This window comes from Sapajus apella, unplaced genomic scaffold, assembly GCF_009761245.1.
Source record: "Sapajus apella isolate SASKATOON/1434 unplaced genomic scaffold, GSC_monkey_1.0 scaffold96, whole genome shotgun sequence".
Taxonomy (NCBI): Eukaryota; Metazoa; Chordata; class Mammalia; order Primates; family Cebidae; genus Sapajus; species Sapajus apella.
This window is the reverse complement of record NW_022437036.1, coordinates 3,902,771-3,928,914: the sequence shown is the minus strand read 5'-3', so window position 1 is coordinate 3,928,914 and position 26,144 is coordinate 3,902,771. Positions and strand designations below refer to the sequence as shown.

Below are 26,144 nucleotides of genomic sequence, written 5' to 3'. Positions count from 1 at the left end.
TTTGAGATGGAGTTTCACTCTTGTTACCCAGGCTGGAGTGCAATGGCGCGATCTTGGCTCACCGCAACCTCCGCCTCCCGGGTTCAGGCAATTCTCCTGCCTCAGCCTCCTGAGTAGCTGGGATTACAGGCACGCGCCACCATGCCCAGCTAATGTTTTGTATTTTTAGTAGAGATGGGGTTTCACCATGTTGACCAGGATGGTCTCGATCTCTTGACCTCGTGATCCACCCGCCTCGGCCTCCCAAAGTGCTGGGATTACAGGCTTGAGCCACCGCGCCCGGCCTTGGCTCTATATTTCTTTCCATTTTTTTCTCCAAATTTGTCCTTCAAACGTAATAGAATTAATTGAGTTAAATGAAGTTGATCCAAAGCAGCTTATACCACACATGAGATATGCTAACATTTAGATCTCACGTCAGCCATATATCACTAGAGCAGAAAACTCGAAGTATGAAAGAAAAACACAAAGATCCTTCTGATTTTGTGGGAAAGTGAGGTTGAGGGAAATAACTAACAATCACCTTTTGTTCTACAGAGAAGCAGTGAGAGCCGAGAGCTTCAGACACGTTAGAAATAATATGAAGTATTTGAATCAATTATATGTGGCAACAAAGAATAATTCTATTTTCATGGGTCAACCACTAATTGCAGTATAATGTTCTCAGCACTTTCATCTGTCGTGGCTGAGAAATATTAATGGGACACTTAAGACCAAGGCTTCAGCACAACTATTGGGTAATTAGGGCATGAATCCCCACGCATACTTAATGGTACGATATAGGGCCAGGCTAACTGTAGAGTAGGGGTGGCTTCAGAATGACAGTACAGAGGAACACCTCCTTGGTGTCTGTAACTTTAAGACATCAGATTAAATTGAGTACGTTGAAAAGGATTGTACTGAAATAGCCCAGACTGTGTTTCTCTTCTAATTAGTTTATTTACAAAGTTTAATTCATCTATTTTTCCAAAAAGACATTTCTCTGGACTGCCCTACAATTCTGTTATAGTCTTTTAGTTACTGAAATCCAGCTCAAAACATAAGTTCATTTTCCTTTTAAAAGGGAATTTATTGTGTCAAATAATGGAAAAGCCAGAAGCCAGCGTCCCAGGCATGGTGGATCCAGGTGCGTAAATGGTGTCCTCAGGTATCTGTTCCTACTCTCCTGTGTTCCCACCTGGTGATGAAGGTGGTCAACAGGAGGTTCAGGCCTCACCTTACAAGTTTAGCAACCCTGCTATAAAGAGCAATAAGGCTCTTGTTAGCCTAGCTGTGGTTACAATTGCGGCCCTAAACACATCACCTGGTCAGGGGGATGCTGTCCATTGGCCAAGCTTAAGTCCCAGGCCCACCACTGAAGCCACACTTGGCAGAATCTCTCATCCATCAAATGGCAGAAGGTAGTTCTTTGATGGAAACTGACTCCACAGCCTGGAAAAGGGGGGATGAATGTTGGGCAGACAGAAATCACAACAGACATCTTTTGTGAAATTTTAAATAACTTTTGGAATATTAATTGCTACTCTGTCTAGCCTGACCATTTCCAGGCTTGCTAAAGGAACTAGAGCAAGGCTGACTTGAGATGCTGATAGAAGCTTTGGTTCTGCATTTGAGGGTAAAAGAAGGAGCAGTTTGAAGAGAATGTGGAATATTGAGCTGTCCATCTGTCTTTCTCTCTGAGGATGCAAAGGCAGGAATGATTAGATGTACATTTACTGGTGGATCACTGACTTTTTAAAACTCCTATGAAAAAGCAACCTGTAATTTTTTGAGATTTTAGAAATGATTAAATGAATCTGCTCTAGTCATCTACCCCAATGGAAAATACAACAGACACTTATTTAATCTAGCTTTACATTTAAAAGGGTTATATGATAGAATAGGTTTCTTGGAAAATGTGAAGAATTCTGTTTCTAGAACTTTCTGTTTGGTCAAAGAATGAGTATTGTACAGTCACAAACACATGGCCAGCCACCTGAGAAAAGGTAAGATAGGAAGTTCAAATGGCCAAGAGTTTATTAAGGTGGGTATTCTGAAGTCTCATCAAACTTTAGCACACATATATTGAGTACTGACTGTATGCTGTATGATTTGCTGTGCATTGGGGATGCAGATATATTAATGACATGACCCCTGGTGTCTAATAGGGATGATCTGCGTATAACAGTTTACACATCAGATTAATTCAAAGAAAATGGGGAAGAGGGCTTACAAAGTGAAAGGTCAGGAATTTTATGTTTTTCAGTAAATGGAGTTTCATTCCTAGACCTACTGATAGAATGAATAGAGTAAAATGCAATTTTAGGATTTTTGCTCCCAAATTCCTTACAGCTAAGGGCGATAGGTGTTAATCTCTGAAATGGGTGAGTTTGTTTAGTCTTTAGTTGTGGATTGTCAGGATATATGATGTCAGACAAAATAGATTCATGCATTGATTGCTGGGTGAGCTTAATTGATTGCTGTTTCTTTCAGCTTGACTAGAGACTGAGGTTCGCTGATGTTTTTGCATGCCTAATATCATTTCCATTTGGTATTTGGCTTGCTCATGTAAAGGAATACATATTCAATTGAGTTGAGAAAGACCAGACCATGGTTCAAAACCCTGGGGATATGGCTTATGCTTGTTAGCTGTTAGCCTTCTCTGGTTTCTACACAGTTTCATTGTGACACCAAGCTCTCTGTCAACTTTCACCACGAAATAAGCACAAAAATATTTACGTGGCTGTAAAGACTGATGGATGCCTTAACATCTATGGGCAGCGCAGGGAAATAACTCATTAGAAGGATTAGAAGACCTGGGCAAATTTAAAATTATTTGTAAATGCCAGATTCTAATGAGCATTCCAACCACAGTGGGTGATAGTAAATTAATGTAAACAGGTTTTTCTTCTTTTATTTACTTTCTCAAATCTCAGTGGGAGATGTGTAGAGTTTGTGCCTGTTGCTAGCCTTGCAAGTACCAACATTTCTGTATGTCTGCAGTGAAAGCGGGAGTCTGATGTGGGGTCATTTCAGCCCATCTCAATAAATGTAGATATTCAAGCGTGCGTTTGCGAGATGAAGACAGGCTGTGTTCCAGGAAGAAAGTTTTCGGGCAAGTAGCTTCAGGACCAATCGTCGGTTGTATCAGGACAAACAGGACTTCTTCATGACTGAGGGAGCCTAGGGGCTTGTCAATTCTCGAAGCTTCCAATACATTGAAAAATGAAGGGATCTTGAAACAGGTTATAAAAATTAGATATATTTTTTCATTGAATGAACTTATGCTTTTTACACAGTCAAGTACAGTGACCAAAAGCGTGATCTTCCTTGAGGACACTTCTATCAATTACTCTCTGGACATTAGTAAATATAGGACTAATACCATGAAAGGCAGAGGGCAGAGGAAAAGGGAAGCTGGGTTTTTGGCTATGTCACTGAGCCACTAAATGACACCTCACCTGAAATCTTCAGGTAGATGCCCTACGGTTGAGCCAATACATTATGTTGTTACTAATTTCTAGGTGCTGGCTTCTTGCAGCTGGAATCATCCCAGCTGAGGCACACCTGCTTCTCCCCAGTACCTCCACCCTGTAACCATTCTTAGCACTCACACAATGCTAAGGCTGTCTTTATTTAATTGAAAGGTTAATTATAGGCGGAGGTCTGTCGTAGAATGTGTGGTTGTTTTGGTCTCTGTAACAGTAAACAAGTTTGACAGTCCTCTTACTGACTTGACTGGATGGATGGATTGTTGATATGACATAATTCTAGCTATTAGCTGTCAATCCTTTCATCCTTAAAGATGCTGTTTTCTCATTTCTTTACATTGGTTTGACAATTTATACAGCTTGAAATGCTTTCCTATGCGTCATTTCATCTGATCATAAATCCATGCGTGGGGTTATAGAACAGACATTTTCTACTTCTTCAGTGGAGGAAGCTGAGACAGCAGCCGCCCCAGGCCACCCCACCAACATAAACATGGAATCCAGGGCTCCCCATGAAATGCGTGCGACTTCCCTGGCTCCACATGGGTGGGCCAATCTAATCAGTGTCTCCATTGTTGGTCTGCATTAGGCCGTAAGCGACTGAACACAGTGACTCAGACCAATCCAAACAACAAGGATATTCGTGGTGCTGTGTAACAAGAAACCCAGGGTAAGAGTGGGGTCCAGGCACGGCTGCCTGGCTCTGGAGCCTTTATCTGCATTTTCAGGGCTCCCATTGCCTTTGAGGGATTGGCATCATTCCTCCATGGATGGCAAGGTGGCCACAGCTGATCCACGCATTATCCTTCTCTTCTCCTTTCTTTTGTAGAGCCTGGAAACCTTTTCCATATGGAAATCCAGCAGACATTTCCATTTTTCCTGGTACTGGGTCCGTGCCCACGTCCCCATCGGTCATTGGAAAGGGAAAGGGATCCCATAATCCTCTTAAAATAACCTGTGATGAGAATCAGCTGTGGGATGGGAACCACAGTAACCGCCACAGCATGGATCTAAAATGCACTGATTTAGACAATGCAGCAGTTGAAGAAAGTTGGTCTGGGCACAGTGGATTGCTGCTGCCACAGCCCCTCCTTTGTTTATGCCTCTCTGTGTCCTGACATTTGGGTGGTCCACTCTTAACACTGACTCAGAGCTTGGCCAGAAGACTTGTTTAGGTCAATGAGAAAAAAATTAAATGTTACGCAAAGGGCTTGTTTTCTGTTTGCTCTTGGGAACTGTTATGGACTGACTGCATCCCACTAAACTTCGTAGGTTGAAGCCCTAACCCTCAATGTGACCGTATTTGAATGTAAAGTTTTAAGGAAGTAATTGATGTTACATGAGGTCAGAAGGGTAGGGTCCTACACTGATAGGACTGTGTTTTCATAGGAGGAGGGAGAGATACCAGAGATGACTTTCTCTCCACAAGCTCGCAGAGGAAAGATCATGTGAGGACACAGCAGGAAGGCACCCGTTCACAAACCAGGAAGGGTGGCCTTTGTGGGTCAAAGCCATATCTATAGAGATAAGGTAGTCAGGCAAATAAGCATGGCAGGCTGCATAGAAGGCCCTTTCAGCTTGAGTGTTATTTTACATATTTGGATAAATATATAGATTCAGAAACAGTCACACAGCACAAGTAAACAACTGTCTAAGGGAAGTGCTGGATGACAATTGGTGCACAGAGTCTGACGGACGGGGATTCAGCAGCGAGTGGTGGGACTGTGGGAGCTGGAATGGGCATTCCACTAACAAGCATAACCACTGTTCAGCTCTAGCCCTTGTGGCCATGGAGGCATGTGGGCCAAGTGTTTTGTTTTGGGAATTTCCAATTTTTCAACAAATACCAGAAATCTGGATTTTTATGCAATGTTTTTTATTTTTAAAACACTGATTCACTTGGAAATAAAACACTGAACAGGCAAAATAAAACTCATTTTAGGCTAAACTGCCCTTTATAATGTGTGTTCTATACAAACTGGCTAATAGGAAAGTTAGAAGTCAGTAAACTACCCTGATGTCAAGTGGCTGGTTTGGCTGAGTTTTTACTTTCCTATATTTGTTTGGGATTTGCATATTTATAGTATACAGATGCAAATGAAAGGCTTTGCAGAAAAGTGGGTCCTGAATCCAAAATATAATGGGAAATAAAACAATGGAAAAAATATAGTGTCTGATTGCAGGTCTTTCTGCCTCCAAGCTCAGGGAAAACAAACAAAATGCAAAAACCTAATATGGGTAAACCCAGTATAAGAACTTTTCAAAATCAGAAAACAAATTAATGGGGGTTTGGACCTTTGCATTCCAAAATTATTCTCAACCAGATGGTGAATTTCTTGAATTAAGTCAGGGACCAGATTTTATTTATTTTTGTATTCAGGGCAGCTGGAAGCCTCTAATCAAGTTTAAGTGAACGAATGAATGAATGAATATTTCACATGGATTTATGGGTAATTAACATATGGCACATGTGTTGGGGGGTGCCCCGTGTGCATTATAACCTTGCCCTTTGGAGTCAGGAGACGTGGCTTTTTTTCCGATGTGCTCTTCCATTTTGGCCACATTCGTTACGTCACTTCTCTGTGTCTCCATTTCTCATGTGTAAAGTGAGGGTAATAAAACATGCCTACCTGTTAGCACTGTGAAGCTGCAGTGAAGCCTGCCCGGACTGTGCTGCATGGCCTGACGTGGAGCACTGGACCAGCAAATGTTTCCAAGGTTGATGCCTAGTTTTAAACAGTGGATTATCAGGGCAGTGGGCAGGAGGAGAGGGCACCTACTTCACTCCTCTTCAGGGACACAGATTTTGAGTTGAGCAGCATGAATTTGGGTCTAGATTATGCCAATACCTTCTTTCTACGGATTCTGTGAGAATCAGCTCAGGTCACCTCTTGGGCAGAGGTCTGAGGAATCTGGAAAGAAACCCAGTGCTATTTCCAAAGCATTGTCAACAGCAATGAGACAGATGCTGCCCTTGGGAATGATTCTTTGCTACAGAATTGGCCATTTTCAGCAACACACAGTGATGTTGTAATAAGGAGATAAAACATGTGAGTCCACAGCCAGCCCTTTATGGGGTGTTTGGTGCCTCCCAGTTGTTCTTAAATAAGCAAAGAGAAATTGCATCCTTTGTGCCAGTGGAAGCTTGTGGCTTTTCATTTTCTGCCTCTTTTTGGGTATTGTTGCTTTCATTTTCACTTTGCTCTAATAAGGAATGTTCTCTCTAGAGCAAAATAAATGCCAATCTTATGCATTTCTGAAGGAAGAGCGATTGTAGTTGGAAACTACTGAATAATTCTCAGAGTATTATTTTGTCATTATGACTCGACCTTTACTATCATGTTGCTGATGTTGGCTGGGACCTCCTGGCCCTCTGAAACACATAGACAAGGTCAGCACCAGCTCCTATTACATACTCAGAAAGGAAGAACTCTGCACTGAAATTTCTCTCTTCTAGTGGGCGGCAGGGTGAGTGGTGGCTCAGAAGGTGGATGCTCATTCTCATGGCTTCTTTGCATCCCAAGGGACACCTGCCTTGCCTGTGAGCTATTTTGCCCCATGCTGAGCTGGATGGAAAAAAATCCTTTTCTTTACAAGTCATAAATTGACCCTATTCACATACAATGTGTATGAATGCAGAAACCTTAAAAAGAAAAAAACTAGAGATAAGAATGGTGAGAATGAGGGGGAAAGCTTATACTGGATTAAGGAGGAAAAAAAAAGAATTTCAAGTAGAATAGTTAGGTAATGCTGTTCTTAAAATGCCCTTTGAACACCTGCTCTCCTTTGCCAGGGACTTCCTCTGATTCACTCTTTATTTCTCGCTCTTCCCTCAGATTTTTCCTAAAACTCCAAACTCCCAGGGTATTTGCAACCTCTGCAAGGTCCACACGCCAATCTAACAATGAATTCGTGAAGACACAGCAGATAGCAAGGCACCCCTTCAATGGGGCATGCACTCCTTCCAGAGCAGTTAAAATTACAAGAGGAATCTTTTATTTCTGCTGCGTTTCAAACAATCACATTTACTGGTTAATTAGCGAGGTAAGCATATGTCCTGGCTTATGCCTGTTGTTCTAGTGTGATTATTAAGAATGGCTGTGGGCACTGGCAAACTGTCCCACTTTGGATAATAAATTAAATGCTCACGCCATATACCTGCTTTACTCATTGCTTATCTGGAGCAGCACCATGCAATAGATACATAATAGAAGTCAGATGTGTAATTTAAGCTTTTCTGGTAGTCCTATTAAAACACAAAAAGAAAAAAGTGAAATTAGTTTCAACAATATACTTTATTAACCAAATATATCCAAAATACTATTACTTGGACATGTTGCCCATATAACACATGTAATGGGATATTCCACCTTTCTCTTTTGCAGTGAATCCTTGAAATCCAGTTGAGCGTGTGTTTTAATTGTGGCACATCTTGGTTTCTTCTTCCCATCTCCGTCTGTCTACCTTTTTTTCCTCCCTTTGTCCTTCTCCCCACCCATATCTGTCTCTGTCTCTCTGTCTCTCTCACATACACACACTCAAAAAGAAGAAAATAATCATCCAGATGTGACGTACCCTTTGATGCTACCTACGAAATATTTTTGTTAAAGTTTCTATTCTGAATTTCCTCCAACCTTTAGCCATAACCATTTACAGAGGCACAGAGAACAGAGGAACATTAAATAACAGCCCCAGGCCGGGCGCGGTGGCTCAAGCCTGTAATCCCAGCACTTTGGGAGGCCGAGGCGGGTGGATCACGAGGTCAAGAGATCGAGACCATCCTGGTCAACACGGTGAAACCCCGTCTCTACTAAAACTACAAAAAATTAGCTGGGCATGGTGGCGCGTGCCTGTAGTCCCAGCTACTCAGGAGGCTGAGGCAGAAGAATTGCTTGAACCAGGAGGTGGAGGTTGCGGTGAGCCGAGATCGCGCCATTGCGCTCTAGCCTGGGTAACAAGAGCGAAACTCCGTTTCCAAAAAAATAAAAAATAAAAATAACAGCCCCAGAGAATCAAGCATTAAAATCCAGATTGTGAAAAACTCCACAGGACCAATAAATAAGTAAATTATAAGAGATGAGGAAAAATTACACATAAAAATAGTGAGAAATTTATCAACCAATTGCAATGTATGGACTTTATTTAGATTCTGATTTGAACAAACTAAATGTAAAAGAAAAATTTATAAGGTACCTGGGGAAATTTGTACACTGGCTAGATAGTGAAAAAATTGAGGAATTATTCATATTTTAAATACGATTGTAGTTATGTATAAAAACAAGAATCTTTATCTCTTAGAGATATATGTGAACCTTAAAAATATTAGTGAGGGAGTGGGCAGGAGTACCCATAAAACAAGATTATCAGGGAATAGTAAGTGTTGAAGTTGCAGCAGATACATAAAGTTGGTTATTTTAACATTTTACAGATGGTTTCTTTTAGTTTTTCTTATATTTATTAAATATACAAAATGGCTTCAAAAAATCTTGGAAAATATATAAGCTATGTGTGGATTTCAAAAAGTTTTTAATTTTTTTTGAAAATTTTCCATTTTTACGCTAAAATGAACTCATACTAACTTGTTAGAACATGTCTGAATAGGATCTAGTTTGAAGCACTAAGAAGGATAAGACAATAGTTTGCAAAGAGCCCCTATCAGAGTAATATGAATTCTGCTAAAATTGAAACAAAAAGAAACATCAGGTTTTTGGTGAAGTTTATGTGGAAGAGGGTGAAATCATTGATGCTTTACAAAAACATGTGTGGGGACAATGCCCCAAAGAAATCAGCAGTTTGCAAATGGATAACTCATTTTAAGAAGGAACAATGCAAGTTGAAGATGAAGCCTGCAGCAGCCGATCACCCCTCTAATTTGCAAGGGAAAAAACTGATGAAGCCCTTGAACGACTCTCCAAGAAAGAGAGGGATTAGATTAACCACTGTTGATCATTACATAGACCTTAATTCAATACGTGTGACAATATTAGAATGCTCCTGTTCTATCATTTCTTTCTCATTTGTTTGATGGAACATCTCTATCAGAATAATTCCTCCACTTCGAGTCCTTGGTTACTCTGAGGTATAGTTTGTATAGGAAATTAAGGATAAAAACTTAAATCTTTCCCCTTTTATTTACTAATTTTCAAAATAACCTTATTTCCTGGCATTCTCCAAAGATGACCAAAGGGCTGTTTTTTTTCTTTTTGTTTTCAAGGTAGAGGATGGTATTATGAACTCATGGGTTTGAACACATTTGATCTACTTCAATGGACCGTGATTATCTCTGGCTAGCGGGGGCTGCTGCAGGCTGATTGTGACTTTGCTGTCAGACATGGCAAGATGTCTAGGCTAATCTTGGACATTTCTTGACCTACAGTTTGGACTCAGCCGTTTCCCAATGAGAAAATTGAACCTGAGAAGAGCATCACCATTGAAACTGGGGTTGCATTGTTTAAAACTCTTTTGCTTGCGAGTGTCAGGATTTCCAACCCAAATGCCCAGGCATGGTGTCATTCATTGCCTCCCATGATATACAGAGCAAGGCCTGCATTTGGGGCAGGCTGACACGGGCCCAAGCCCTCCATGGGAGCTGGTGTCTCTCCCTCCATTTCCCTGCTGCATTTCCTCTAGGTGGCTCCAGGGGAGATATTCAAACTATTTAGCAGTCGGGCACTGAGGAATCAGAAGGAACACAGGCCGAAGTGTTGAGTGACTTCTGGAAGACCCTTGCTGTGCCAGCTTTACTTCTTCGGTTGCTGCGTTGTAGGGAGATACAGGAGGACCAGGGGAGGGGCTGGGATGACAGGTGGTAGAGGGAGAACTTGGAGGGCCTGAGGGCAGTGGCCATTTGCCAGCAAGTGTTGAGGTATTTTGGCAGTTTAACAACCATCTCAGTCTTACCAGTGCTACCTAGTCTAGTTGATTCCATTCTCTGACCTGCTCTTGCTTCATAGTGGCCAGATGGCCATACTCCTCACACCCAGCCAAGAAAGCCAGGGCTAACCCAAGTCCAGAGAGTCACTTGGATGGACTGAGCTGGACCATGTGCCTGGGAATGCGCTGAGTTGATTAGCTTGTCCCAGGCTCCATTCCAGGAGCTGGGGCCAGAGCTGCACATGTACCAGGACTGAGCATGGGGAGGTGAAGACCATAAACAAAATTGGGATTGTGGCCAGGGGAAGGGGTACCAGCTGTGGCAGGACAGAACCATGTGCCCACCACAGAGGGGGCAGAGGACGTTTGCACCTTATGTTAGTTTCAAGGTCAAATTTGCTTTTGTGTTTTGTTTCGTTTGCAGAATATTAAGAACGTTAGGCTTCACACTGGTATAGAGGTAAAAACTGTAGATGTTTTAAACACCTTACCTTCCTCTCATCAATTACACTAATCAGTGTGATTGAAAGAGAAGCAATAGGAAACATTTTCCAACGTGAATCGAATCATCAACTATCAGGACTGGCATATAATTTGTGGGACTCAATGCAAAATGAAAAGTTGGATCGCTTGTTCAAAAGTTATTAAAAATGTCAAGACAGCAATGGAGTAGCAAACCTGTGGGACCCTGCGTGTCCCTACAGCATTGCCAACAATATCTGGTAACAGCCCACATTTCTTTCCTTAAGTAGAAAGATCAGACAAGAAGCACCCTAAAATTTCAAGTGCTGAAATATCTGTATGCACTAAGGTTTAACCTCAGTGTGATGTGCACTCACAGGGGCCTAGTGCGGTGGTGAGGAAGCCAGGCTCTGGGCTCCTAACACTTCTATTTCTCAGTTCTTCCTACTCACTAGCTGTGTGGCCTTGGGCCAATGACTTCACTCCCCCTCGCCTTATCCTTTCCCTCTGTAAAATGCAAGAATAATATGATCTATTTTGAGGGATGGTTTTAAGGATTTGATATAAAATATGAAAATAATTTAAAATGAGATCGTGGAAATTAATGTACTCAGAATGGGGCTGTTACCAAATGGCCACTCTGCACAGGCTTTAGCTGGTATCTCAGTGACAAGCGTTATTGTTGTTATATCTACTGCGTGTGCGCACATGGATCATACATGTAGATGGACTGCATGTGACACTGGAGCACGCCCCACACAGGTGCTTCCCAGTCTTGCCTGGCACGCGGTTCAGAGAGGCATGCGTGTGCTGCATCAGCTTGCTTGCCTAGATAATTTTATGTGAGTAAAATGGGAAAAGTACTGAATTATTAAATGCACAACGCGGAGTTACGGGCTTCTTCACCAGTAAAACGTGTTTAAGGAAATCAAATTATGCATGAAAATTGCATGAGAATTTATTCTAAGTTCTGCACAAAAACACTTTAACCTGTGTTATAATTTGGTATACATGACATTTAAGCATATTGCTCTTTATTATACAGGTTTTTATGGGAAAATAGTTCAAATACATTTTAAGAAAAAGAAATTTGAATACAATCTTGGCAGAACGCTTGAACTTCTTAATCATGTCCATGAAGGTCCTTGTGATCCCAAGATACGGGACCCCCAGAGAAAGTCCTCATGAGTGAGTTCCTTACAGTGGGTAACTGCTTTTTATTATTAAGTGGTAAAAGGAACATCCCTCCCTAAACCCAAACTTGATTGAAACTTCATCTCAAAATAATGAAACTAGGAAGATACGTTGATCTTATAATTAATGTTTACATTATAATCACGACTACAAGGTAATTTGAAAATAGAGAAATAATAAACCAAGTTGACTTTCTCCCCCAGTTGTTTTATTGTGGTAAAGTATATGTAACATAAAATGTCCCATTTTAACTATGTTTTAGCATGTAGTCAGTGGCGTTGAAAACATTTCCATTGCACAGTCATCACCCTCATGCCTCTCTAAAACTTTGTCATCATCCCAAATTCAACCTCTGCCCGCATTAAATAATAACTGTCCCTTCCCCCTTCCCGCAGCCCCGGCGGCCACCAGTCTACTTTCCCTCCCTGTCTATTCCACCACTCTAGGTACTTTGTACAAGTGAAATGACACAAGGTCGTCGTTTTGTGACTGGCCAGTGCTGATTTTTTGTAGAATTTTCCAAGCCAGGTTGTATGACAGCACAATAAAACAGCTTCCTCTTTCTGCTTGACTTTCACAGAACCATCAGGGAGAGGACGTTTTGGAGAGTCATTCAGGGGCTTCATCAATTTTGCAAGAATATTTTTTAAACTTTTATGTGGAAATGAGTTAGAGTCAAGTGTTACTTGAGCAAAGTGCATGTCTTCTGTGTTCAGCCCAGTGAACGTTTACCTCTGGGTACTTCCATGTGGCCATCCTCAGATGCAGATGCAGAACGTTTTTACCACCCAGAGTTTTCTCGCGTGGTTCTTTGCAGTTATTAACTCCTCCCCACCCGGAGGTCACCACTGTACTGACTTTCCTTACTCAGGCTAGCTTTCCCTTTTCCCTGACCTCACAGAGATGGAATTGTTATCACAAGTTCTTTTGCGTCTACCTTTTCACCAAGCCTGTCTATCATCTGTGAGTCTCATCCTGGCGGGTTCTCTGCAGCTCACGCATTGGTATTACTGTGAGCTATTTCCTGCTATGCACGTACTATCATTTATTTCTCCATTCCCCTCCTGATAGGCCTTTGGTTTGTTTTAATTGCCTGTTACAAAGATGCTATAACCACTCTGCCAAGAACATTTCTTAATTCAAATGATTTTTTCTTCAAAAATGTCTGCCTTGCCACCATTCTTTCAGCTCCTGACTCTGCCGAAGAATCCTCTTGCCTCTGCACAAGACTCTGTGTTTTCCAAAATCACAGTTGTCGATTTCATAACAGCATACATCATTTGTGAGATCTTGACATTTCCTTTGAAACCAGTTTATCCTGTCCTTTTAGGTGCTGACAACATGGTCGGAACGGGCTTGTGAAGGCAGTGCTGGGATGCACCAGGACAGGAGCTCCAGGTGAGTGGGTGGGGACATTTGAAAGGGGCTAATTTTCTCGTGGTCATTTATAGGGGAATGTTTCTAGGTGACTACAGCTCTTTCTTCCCTATACAACCCTGTAGCTGGGGTTGAGTGCATGTAAACTCAGCTAACAAGATCTTCTTGCATTCGGTTTAAGATCCGTTGCTCTGCAGAATCCCTAGGCCTGCCACTTCTCTGGCACATCTTCCCAGCCGCTAGGCTTGCGCTGCAATCTTTGATTAGTGGTGCATGTATGTGTGATGGGGACAGTTGTCACTGAAATTACAGACAGCTGAATGGTGATTTGAATTGCATGAGCATGAAGGCCTTCCTTAAGAGAGAGATGCAAAACCCACCGTTAGAATGATTCTCTTGAAGCGTCGGGAAGTACTGTATAGATAAATCCTCCTGACATCAACACAGCGGGGACCCTCTAAGAACCTAATTTTAATGAATATACATTTTGACTTTCCAACTGCAAGGGAGCAAGGGCAAAAGATTTGTTTAGATCTTCCTAATTAATAGCCCAGGTTGACTGTACTTTTCTGTTTAATATAACTGACTTCATCTTATTAAGAGAGAGGCGGAACTTGGATGCATTTTCCGCTTCCTGGTAAGAATATCTTCTTCTTACAAGCTGGGCATAAAAATGCATCATGGCATGGGCATTGGGACTGCTGTGCTCTTGGGGGAGCCACATCCAGAAGTCCTTGTCTGTAATGAAATGGGACATTCTTCTGTGCTTAGTTTATAATCTTTGGGCAGCATTTAATCATTTGAAAGAAGTCACACCGTTCACTTGGTTAGAGGCATCTGTAGAGAATGCAGTTTGGACCTGTCTGAGTCTTGTTGGCCCAGGAACAGGTGGTTGTGGTGTCAGTCAGGTAGTTGAGGTGTTTCTACCAGAACAAAGCCTCTTGGTGGCTGAGAGGGAGCCCACTGAGCTCCCTAGTGACCAATGGAAGAGCATGCTCAGTGCTTAGGAATATTAGGACAAACCTTGTGAAATTGACATTTTTATGGTCAAAAAGGATTGGACATCAGCACTTCCATGAGATACACCGGACAGTGGGACCCACCGAGTACCCACATTTACTCCCAGTCATCCCACTGTGTTCCTTGGTGCTCTGTGTCTCCTGCTCAGCCCCTCCAGGCTGTGACTTTCTGATCAGCAGTTCTCATTGTTACTGCTGTTGTTGCCTTGGGGTGAGAAAGGATTTGTATCCACATGCATAGGAAGATGAGAAATGTCATATTTCTTTATTTTTTAAAAGACCAAATTAAATATGACTCTCAAGCAATATCCTGGCAGGTTGGCAGGAAATTCAATCTCAGACATTTTAGACTTCCCTGTGCTTTTATTTTGGGGCACAAAGATTCTGAAGGTTTTGGTGAGTTCAGGTGTGGCCATGCTGGTCTCCATCTTGGATGCTCACTGCTGAGGACATTGCACATGCCCTTTCATTATCTCAAAAGATTATTTCATCACAGTGTTTTGCATAAACATTCTCCATTGTTCTCCAAGGGCCTCCCAGTGAATTGATGGGTATTAGTTTCTAGGTGTGAGGTGTGAGTCCCTGCGGAGGTTGTAGTGTCCGTGAGGAAGGGGGCCACACCTGGCTCCGTCACTACTTCATCTCCAGAGCCTGGAAAAGTGCCTGGTTCATAGTAAGTGCTCAATAATCATTGAGTGATTGATTTAGATGGAAAAAGCCCCAGAGGTAACTGAATCAGGAAGTTTAGGGTTTTAGGAATAATCTGGATACAGTTCCTTCTGGACTAACAGGTAACTTAAGTAGAGAAAACATTGTTGAAATACGTTTACCTTATTCAGCAGAAAGAGACCCGAAGAATAATAAAACACAAGAAAGAAAATCAATAAAAAATTATCAGTAGACTTTCTGCAAGCAGCACATTTGTATAATTTATTACTGGATGTATAAGAATATGATCTCTTTATACTTATTTCAGTATAACATACATACATAAATATACGTAAATAATACTTTGTGTAGTTGATGAGTCTTTACCTACTCAAAGAAGGAAAAAGGTTAGCAGCATCTGGGAGGCATACTCCTGCCCCCTCCCAATGATAGCCTTCTCAAAATCTAATCCCTATCAGAAGTTTTATCATTGGGAATTAATTCTGATTGTTGAACTTTTTATACAATATGTATGCAGTGTGCTTTCTTTTTGTGTTGGACTTCCTTCACTCATTATGTTTAGAAGATGCACCCGTGTTGTGTATGGTTGTAGCGTGTTCATTTTCATTGCAAAGTAATATTCCACTGAAGAGGTAGTCATGATTTATGAATTATACTGTTGAGGGCCATTTGGGATGTCTACAATAAAAAACGATGCTATAACATCTTTGTTTCTGTTTTTGGTGGATTCATAAAAATATTTCTATTGAGTGGAATTCTGTTTAGGAGTAGAATTGCTAGATAATTTAGATCACATTTTCCAGAAGCAGAGTCTGAAATCGGTCTTACTGTGCCAGTGATTTACAGAAAGGATACCCTCAGGAGGAAACTGGAAGGAAGCAAGGGAAGGAGGAGAGGGCATGGGAGAAGCTATGCCATGTATGGATTTGGGTAGAGTCCAGGGTGGACTGATGCCATAGGGAACTCTGGGGAGTGACCAGCACCACAACATTGATCCTTTGAGGGCTTTGGTACCTTTTCACCAGCCAGGCATTGGCTGTGTGTCACCCCAGAGGGGTGGGGATAACATTGTGAAGCATTTGTGTACAGTATTTGTATGTATGATGGCACCCATCAGCAAAATCACTCTCTGGAAAAGGTGTGGGACCTCAGCAGCTAACACTCTCAGGAGCTGGTACACTGGTGTCCTGGCTCATAAAATGACCTAGGCGGGTCACCAAGATTATCTGCTACACTAAGGCAGGGAGGAGCCAATGGGTAGTATTAGCAGGCATTTGCTAGCGTTTGTGTGGATAGGAACACCCCCAGCGTCATAGGAGGGTTTCTGTTGTTCCAGCTTCTCACCAACACTAGGTTTTGTCTGACTTTTTCGTTTTAGCTATTTTTTTCCCATTGTGCTCATTTAGCTAAAGAGATACAGTAGGATCTTGTGACTTTAATTTGCATTTCCCCAATGACTAATAAGTTCCCCTTTCCTTGTGTTTATTGCCATGTGGTTGTATTCTTTTAAGAAGTGTCTCAAGATCTTTACCATATTTAATTGGGTCGTCTGCCTTTTTCTTATAGTGTGAGTTAATTATCTATTCTGGACAGTAGTCCTTGTCAGATATTTGTTTTAGAAATGCCTTCTCCAACATTATGGTTGGCCTTTTAAATCTTGTAACGTGTCATTTGATCAACAGAGGTTCTTAATTTTAATGAAATCCAGTGTCATCTTTTTCCTTCTATGGTTTGTGCTATTATGTGCCATATTTAAGGAATCTGTCTTCCCCAAGCCCATGGATATTGTCTTGTTTATTTTTATTTTTATTTTTGAGATGGAGTTTTGTTCTTGTTGCCCAGGCTGGAGTGCAATGGCACCATCTCGGCTCACTGCAGCCTCCGCCTCCTGGGTTCAAGTGATCCTCCTGCCTCAGCCTCCCAAGTAGCGGGGATTGCAGGCATGTGCTGCCACACAAGGCTAATTTTGTATTTTTAGAAGAGATGGGGTTTCTCCATGTTGGTCAGGTTAGTCTCTGACTCCTGGCCTCGGGTGATCCCCCTGCCTCGGCCTCCCAAAGTGCTGGAATTACAGGCATGAGCCACCATAACTGGCCAGATATTGTCTTATATTGTTATCTAGAAACTTCATTTTAATTTTCACCTTTCAGATTTAGAGCACCAAAGCTTTTGGAATAGATCTTTGCCTATAGTGTGAAGCCACATCTCTTTTGTCATAAATCAAAGAACGCTATGTATGGTCTGTTTCTCATTTTTCATTTTTTGACTCTGTTCTTTATTCTAGTACTTCTCAACTGGGGGTAAATTTTGTCCCCACCAGGGGATATTTTGCAATTTCTGGAGTCATTTTTTGTTGTCACAAGTGTGTGCAGGGGCTGTACTGGCATCTTGTGGGTAGAGACCAGGGACGTTGCTAAGCAACCTACATCACACAGGATATTGTCTAATAAAAAGCTTCCAGCCCCAAATGTCAGTAGTGGTGACGTTGGCTGAGAAACCTGGTCAGTGCCTGCACCAAGCACACCATCTCACTGACTGTGGCTCCACAATCAGCCCCTGCTTTTGGTCCCGTGACCTGTAGCTCTGCGATTTTTTTCCAGGCATTCTTGGTACTAATTTCGCTTTTTTTCCTATGTAAATTTTTGAATCATTTTGTTAGTGTCTAAAAAAAACACCTGGGATTTTATGAGATTGCTTATAATCTATACATCAACTTGAGGAAAACTAGCACCCTTCCAACAGCAACGCTTATAATCCATGAACATGATATGTCCTTCCATTTACTTAGTTCTTTCGTATTTTCTGTTTTTCTTTATAGAAATCTGGCAGGTTTTCTGTTAGATTCATTCCTTGCTATTATACATTTCTACTGATATCGTAAATACTATTCTTTACATTTCAGTTTCTAGCTACTTGTTACTGGCATTAAAATGAAATTACTTTTGTGTGTTGACATGCATGTAGCAGTGATGCTGAATTCTCTTAATAATTCATTTAGTTTATGAATTCTTTTGGATTTTTTATGTAGTATTAGATATGAGAGTCTTATTTTTTCCTTTTCAGGTTTTATTTATTTATGTATTTATTTATTGCTTATTGCCCTGGTTAGGAGCTCCAGTGTAATTTTTAAATTTTTAATAATGACTGTGCCCATGCTGGTCTTGAAATCCTGGCTTTAAACGATCCTCCTGTGTCAGCCTCCCAAGGTGCTGGGATGACAGGTATAAGCCACTGTACCCAGCCTTGTTTTCTATTTGAATATGTCTTGTATCTGCCTTTATATTCTTTTCATTCTACTGCAGGATTTTTGGTTTTCCAAATGTAATTTCTTGAGCTTGATTGTCAGACCCGTGACCTTTCAGCTGTTTTCTTTCTTACATACACATTTAATACCATGAATTTTCCTCTAAGCATGGCTTAGCTGCATACCACACATTTTAACATGTTGATATATCATTGGTATGTTGATGTATGTGTGGGTAAAATGTTTTACATGTATTTTAAAAGTATGCAAATTCTACAGCGTTGGGTGAAGTGTTCTACATATGTAAATTAATTCAGGAATGTCAGTCAGGGTGCATGAATCTTCTGTATGTTTTTCTGGCGTTTTGTCTGCTTATTCTATTAATTCCTTACACAGGTATGTTAAAATCTATATACTCATTGTTGATTTCCTGTTTCCTCTTTCATTCCTATCAAGTTTTGCCGTATATATTTTGAATGTATGTTCATTAGGTACATGCAAGTTGAAAATGATCATATCTCCCTGATAGATTCTTTCGCCACTGTGAGACATCCTCCTTTATTTATATTAATGTTCCTTTCTTTAAAATTGATTTGCATATTAGCATAGGAAATCACCATGTTTTGGATTACTGTATGCATGTCTTTTTTCCTATGTTTTAGTGTTCAGCCCATTTGTATCCTTATGTAAAAATGTGTCTCTTTCATATCATAGATTTTAAAAATATCTAATCAGACATTCTTGCTTTTTAAATTGGAGCATTTAATCCATTTATATGTTATGCAATTACTAATATATTTGAGTTCATCATTTTGCTGTTTGTTTTTTCTGTTCTCTGTTCTTCCCTTTCTTGCTCCCTTTTATATGGATCAATGCTTTTCATGATTTTATATCCCTCCCTTTTTACCTTGTTATACATTCTTTTGCTATTATTTAAATAATTAAACTAGAAATTATAACATGTGTTCTTGAGTCACTACAGTGCCTCTGTCTAATCTAATTAGCACTTTTACCACATCCCAGACGATTCAATTACCCTAGAACACTTTAACTTCATTTAACCTCTTTACCATTTGTGTTATCGGTATGTTTTATTTCCGTATATATTCCAAGCACCACAAGACAGCATCACTCTTATGATTCAATACTCTCAACAATACTTGATATAGATCCATATATCCACATACATTTTCCTGTTCTTTGTATCTTCCTAGATTTCTGTGTAGGATCATTGTATTATACCTGTGGGCACCTCTTTAATATCTTAGGGCTGCTGATTTTTGTTTGTCTGGAAATGTCTCTATTAATCTTTACTTTTGAATAATATTTTCACTGGGCATAGAATTCTAGGATTGATATTAGTTTTTTTAAACCACTTTAAAGGTGTCTATTTTTATTTTTCTACTGGATTCTACCATTTCTGTTGAAAAGTTAGCTGTCATTATTGCTGTTTACACCTCTGAGAGTAATGCCTCATGTGGCTTTTCTCCTTAAGTATCTAGTGTGGCTACTATCACATGGTCTTTAAATATTATTTTCTTTTAAGAGAGGAGAAAAGAACTGTTGCTTTCCCTGTATCCTGCTTGTTTGTTTTATTGTTATTTCTTTGTGATAAAGGCATTTTTTATCTGGTTGCTTTTCAGTTTTTCTTTGTCTTAGATTCTCTATTTCATTAAGATGTCCCCGGGTGTGGTTTTCTTTTTATTTAACCTTCTTAGGGTTCATAACACTTTTGAATATATAGTTTTATAATTTTAGCAGTTTTAAAATATTCTTGACAATCACTTTATCAAATAGGGTTTCTTTCCACCTTTATTACACCATCTCTTTGTGGATTGTAGTTAATACGCATATTCAGTATTATAATCACATGTGTATTTTCTGTCATTTTTCCCCTTTTGCACTTCAGTATTTATTTCTACTCTATTATCCAGCCCATGAGTCCTCTTTTTAGTTCTATCTAATCTGCTGTTAGACTCATCTACTGAGTATATAATTTCGGTTATTTCATTTTTGAGTTTTAAAATGTCCAGTTTCAGTTTTATAGACTCGAATTCTCTACTAAAACTCCCATTTTATTATTTATTTTCTTGTATATGTTAACTATAGTTCTTAAGAAATCCATACCTTATGACTGTAATGTTTGGATCATCTATGGATCTGCTTCTGTTGTCTGCTTTTTCTCTATGTCTTATTTCATGGTATGCATGCTTATTTTTGAACTTTTGCTTGAACAATGGTGCAGAGCCTCTCTATGGTATTATAATCTTCTAGAGAAGAATTTTATTTTATTTGAGTTTATATCAAGCAGTTATATTAGGGGAAAATGACTCAAGCTAATGAGAATTTGTTTGATCACTTCAGGACTGGGGTTCTGCTCCATAAGACAGGGTCTTTTTCCTTCTACTTGTTCCTTTTCCCAGGTATACCTCTGAACTCCAGTTTTAGGTTTTTAGCACTGTAAGACTGCTGAAAGCCATGCTTAGTTCCTCTGACATCTAGAACAGTTTTGTACTTGCCTTTCTAACCTTTCACTAGTCCCCACTTACACATTGGCAAACACCTCAAGGGGAAAAGCAGAGTAGAGTGCTGGCTTGTGTCTCAGTGCTTGCCTTCCCTCCAAGCTCTTGGATCTATGTGTCCTGCTATCCGTTATGTCCTTGAATGTAACCTTCATCTCCCATGCCTGTAAATCACCAGCAGCTCTGCTTAGCTCCCACTTCATGCTTGGCTTCCTGCTCAGGTTCTCAGCCTTTTGCCCATAATACCTGCAAACTAGATGAACCTCAAAGTGAAAGCAATGTAGAATACCGGCTTCATCTAAACACGTTTTTCTCTTCTCTGGGATCTTGGACTATCTGTCTTTGTTTGGTGGACCATTCTCTAATCTTGAAACTAACATAATCAGGTAAAATTCGCCTTGTTTGTACATATTTTTCATCCAGTTTTTTGTGTGTTTTCAGCAAAAGATTTGTCTTGCTTCAGACAGTCCTTTGCACACGGTTGTAAGAAATAACATGGAAAAATCTTGCATACCCTTCTTTCAGCTTTCCCCAGTCTTGCAAAACTAGGGTACAGTATTAGGACAAGAATGTTGGCATTGGCTCACTTAACTGACTTCATTAACATGGCACGAATTTAATGTGCACCGTGTCATAGACTGATTGTGTCCCCTCAAAATCCCTGCGTTGAAATCCTAACTCCCAAGGTGTTGGTATTAGGAGATAGGGCTTTGGAAGGTGAGTAGGACATGAGGGTGGGGCCTTTATGGATGGGATTAGTGCCCTTATGAAAGGGACTCCAGAGAGCTCTCGTGCCCTCTTTTCTCTATGCCGGTGGCAGTTTGCAGCCTGGAAAGGGCCCTTACCAGAACCAGGCTGTGCTGGCATTTTGATCTTGAATTTCTAGCCTCTAAAACTGGTTAAAAAAAAAGAAAAAAAAATGTGTGTTTTTGAGCCATCCAGTCTATAGTACTTTGTTATAGCAGTCCTAAGACACATCCATTTATATGTGTGTGTGTATATATGTAGTGTGTGTGTATATATGTATGTGTGTGTGTGTGTGTACATGTTTGGACTCAGAACATGATAGAGTATGGTACCTTGGCATACCATACTCATGAGTATTTTGAACCCTAAGAGACAGGAGGGCCTCAGAAGTAAGAAGGCTTCTGACTTTGCTCTGTCCTTCTGTCTCTGTCCCTCTTTCTTCCCTGAAACAGGTTTTAGAAACTAGAATCCTTCCTCAATGTGAGCCATGACATCTAGAAAGGTCACTCTTACCTCTTCCCAACTCCCCTGAGGATCTTCATTGTCCTTCCTCATTGCGGGGGGCAGTGCGGGCGGTGGGGTGGGGTAGATGTTTTGCAGAAACACAGAAAAGAATCTGAACAACTGGCCTTGCTGAAGGTCCCCGCAGCTTATTACTGTTCGATCATATCCATTTTGTTGATTCTACTTCTCCACAAATTAAATTTTTCATCAGACTTAGCATAAAAATACACAGTTTTCTCTGGGTCTTTGAATATTCATTTCTGGAGACTCCTGTGTCACGTTAACCTTTATAAAAATAGATGTGTTATGCTTTCTCCTGCTAATTTGCCTTTTGTTACAGGGTTGTCAGTCAAGACCCTTGCAATGGGTGAGGGAAAGGGACTTTTCCTTCCCTACATGTGGATATTTAGTTCCATGTAATTTTATGCCACGTGTAGATTCTTGTGAGCATCGCTTCAGTCCAGAAAGAGAGCGTGTTCGTCACAAGGCCCCTCATGCCACTTTGTCATAGCCACAGACACCACCCTCTCTCCCCATTAACCTCTGGCAACCATGGATCTGCTTCCCATCTCTAAAATTTTGCCATTTTAAGAAAGTTAGATAAATGGAATCATATACTATGTAACTCATTGGGATTGGCTGTTTTCACTCAAGGTAATTCCCTTGAAATCCAACCAGGTTTTTGCATGCATCTGTAGTTCACTCCTGTTCATTGCTGAGTGGTATTCTACAGGTGTTTCCTTCCAGGATTGCATAAGATACACTATGCTGAAAGCTTAGCATGATGACGTTATGTGTGACTACTGCATAATGGGGCATCATGTAATGGGAGCTGGTGCCTTTCCTCTATGCAGAAACATGATGTAATTTTAAAAATTGAGTTCAATTACACATGCAACTTTAGGGCAGAAGATATCCAAGTTACCCTGGCCTAAGTGTTCACTTATGAACAATATTGGGAGGCCAAATTGAGATGCCTCCCTTTCCTGCAGAATTTAGAAACACTAGCTTCAACAGGGCTTTAAGAACTAGAAAAACATGGAATTCCCCAGATGAGAGAGGTAGAGCCAGCTAGGAAGGAAGACAGAAGGCTAGCTGGGATCTGGGTGAATTTATTAACAACTCCAAGATGAGGTTGTGTCATTCAAATAAGGTTTGCTGTGCTCCAGGCAGCTTGGCTATGTATAAATCCCACTGGCAAATACTGGAAATTTGGTTCAGAACTTCTCTGAAGGGTAGAGAGGGCTTTAGCCATGGAGGCAATCTGGCCAGAGTGGCAAAGCCCATCAGGTGAGGCTGGTGCATCTTCTTTTTATTTTTTTTAATTGCATTTTAGGTTTTGGGGTACATGTGAAGAACAGGCAAGATTGTTGCATAGGTACACACATGGCAGTGTGATTTGCTGCCTTCCTCCCCTTCACTTATATCTGGCATTTCTCCCCAGGCTATCTCTCCCCAACTCCCCACTCCCTAATGTCCCTCCCCTATTTCCCCCCAACAGACCTCAGTGTGTAGTGCTCCCCTCCCTGTGTCCATGTGTTCTCATTATTCAACACCCACCTATGAGTGAGAACATGCGGTGTTTGATTTTCTACTCTTGTGTCAGTTTGCTGAGAATGATGGTTTTCAGGTTCATCCATGTCCCTACAAAGGACACAAACTCATCATTTTTGATGGCTGTGTAGTATTCCATGGTGTATATGTGCCACATTTTCCCTGTCCAGTCTATCACCAATGGGCATTTGGGTTGGTTTTAGGTCTTTGCTATTGTATACAGTGCAGCAATGAACATTCGTGTGCACGTGTCCTTATAGTAGAACAATTTATAATCCTTTGGATATATACCCAGTAATGGGATTGCTGGGTCAAATGGAATTTCTATTTCTAGGTCCTTGAGGAATCGCCACACTGTCTTCCACAATGGTTGAACTAATTTATCTTCTTAACCCAGTGACATGAAACATTGAACCCCCCTACCTCTTCCTGTGCCTATTCCAGGCTCCCCAGTGTCTGCTGATTATTTGTGGTTTCCCGCATTGTCTGTCTGCAGTGATATAATCCAGGAATCACAGGGACTTTGAACATGCTGTGCTCAGCATGAGTTACTTCGCATTCTGAAATCAAAGAAATGATGTTCTGAATATAAGCTGGCTTCTTATGCCTATAGTGGCAGAATGGCTTGGCCATTCAGGGGCAAGCTTTTCAATCACCATGACAATTACAGGACACTTTGCTGCCATTTATTAAATGCTTATAGGTGGCAGGTTCCCCATGAAGCCCTCTGTGCATATTATTTTGAGTTAATCCCCACTCCAATCCTATGAGGTAGGATTGAGAGAGGGGATTAGCAATCCACAGTGGGCAGGTGGCATCAAGGGTGGGTTTAATGCCAGAGTCTGTGTTCTTGACCATGAAATGACAGAGCTGAGTTACTGTAAGTTAGAAAATTGGAATTTGAAGCTTACACTTCAGCTGTAAAACCTTGGAGTATGTGGGCTTGCCATTGTGAGAAGGATTAGCTCTTGACGTGCTGGCAAACCAGCATCCATAAAGTCTGCGACCACAGCCAGGAAGAGGACAATAGGAGTCATAATAATGTTGGATAACAATGGGAGTGAGTGTTTAGAATGGGCTCCGTTCTAGGTGCAACAGGCCAGAATGGATACACCCATGCTAAGTACCATGTCATCAAACCGACTCATATGGACCAGTTTTCCAAAAAACAGGAGATTCCCAGAAGCAGGTGGAAGGAGCCCCATTTGTCTGAACCAGCATGATACAGAAGTTCCCTCTATTTTGACTTTATAAGGGAAGTAACTTATAATGCCCAATCTCCTTTTGATTTCTTTTTTCAGCCTGTAAAGGCCATCTCTTCTGCTCAGCTTACAGGATCTCCTTTCCAAAGCTTTAGATGGAATGCTGCCTGACACGTGACTCACTAATGAAAGCCAGTTACATCTCTAAACTAAATTGGTGAGACTTTTTTTTTTTTTTTTAACAACAGTAATAAGAGGAATAGTAGAATAGCTAAAACTTAATAAATGAATATTTGGGCCAGTGCTGTTCTATGTGCTTTATACATGTGAACTCATTAATCCTTAAAACAAGCCTTTCAGATAAAAAAATGACATTAGCTGCATTTGGTAGATGAGGAAATGGAGACATAGGCGGCTAGGTGACTTGTCCAGGTCATATAGTGGTAAGGTGCAGAGCTGGGTTTCAAGCTGGACAGCTTCAGTCCAGAGGGCACATACTTCCCTGTGGGGCTGTGCCATCCCCTCCATTACACAGGGCCATGATGGAGGAGCTCTGTGCCTCCTGTGCTGGGTGCTGGCCTGGCCATCCTTCAAGAGGAGAGGGGCACTGCTGGACTCTTGTTGCAGAGGAGGAAGACCAGATGCCCTGCAGTCTGGGAGGACTTCCAGCTGCCTCTTCTCAGGTGGCAAGGAATCATCTAATCTGCTCTTATGAATTTGGGCCAATGAGGGTTACCCAGGTCACAAACTCTGGGTAAGCAGAAGAGGATCTAGTGAGAGCATGAGAACCCTGCTTGGGAAATTGCAGGATCAAGGGCAGACCTAGGGTCCAGGTAGCAGGAGCTGGCACCAGGCATCTCAACCCATTGTACCTGATGGAAATCAGGTTAATTGTTTCCCTGATCTTGTGTCATCTTGGCTAGCAGTCAGAATATTTGGGAGTTGGGGGAAAGAGCTCACTGAAATTGCCCTAGCTTGAGTTCCAGTGCCACTTCACCTCAACTCTGCTAAGCAATGAAGCAATGACAGGGCACCTTGACTTATAGCCAGTAGCCAGCCCACCCCACCAAGCAATGGCAGGGCACATTGACTGACAGCCAGCCCACTGCACGAAGCAATGGCAGGGCACTTGACTTACAGCCAGCCTATTCCGCTAAGCAAAGGCAAGGTGCCTTGACTTATAGCCAGCCCACCCCAACAAGCAATGACAGGACACCTGACTTACAACCAGCCCACTCGACTAAGCAGTATCAGGACACCTTGACTTATAGCAGCCAGCCTACCCAACTAGACAATGGCAGGGAACC

The 26,144-nt window shown here is 41.2% G+C and overlaps 1 long non-coding RNA gene across 1 annotated transcript; it reads left to right on the top strand.

Annotated features, from left to right (window-relative positions):
• Positions 1-288: 288 nt before the first annotated feature.
• On the top strand, positions 289-24,770 carry LOC116535768. The gene is made up of 4 exons (XR_004262347.1): positions 289-1,985; positions 24,447-24,458; positions 24,697-24,699; positions 24,760-24,770. It is a non-coding gene; the product is annotated as an uncharacterized LOC116535768 (long non-coding RNA).
• Positions 24,771-26,144: the final 1,374 nt, after the last annotated feature.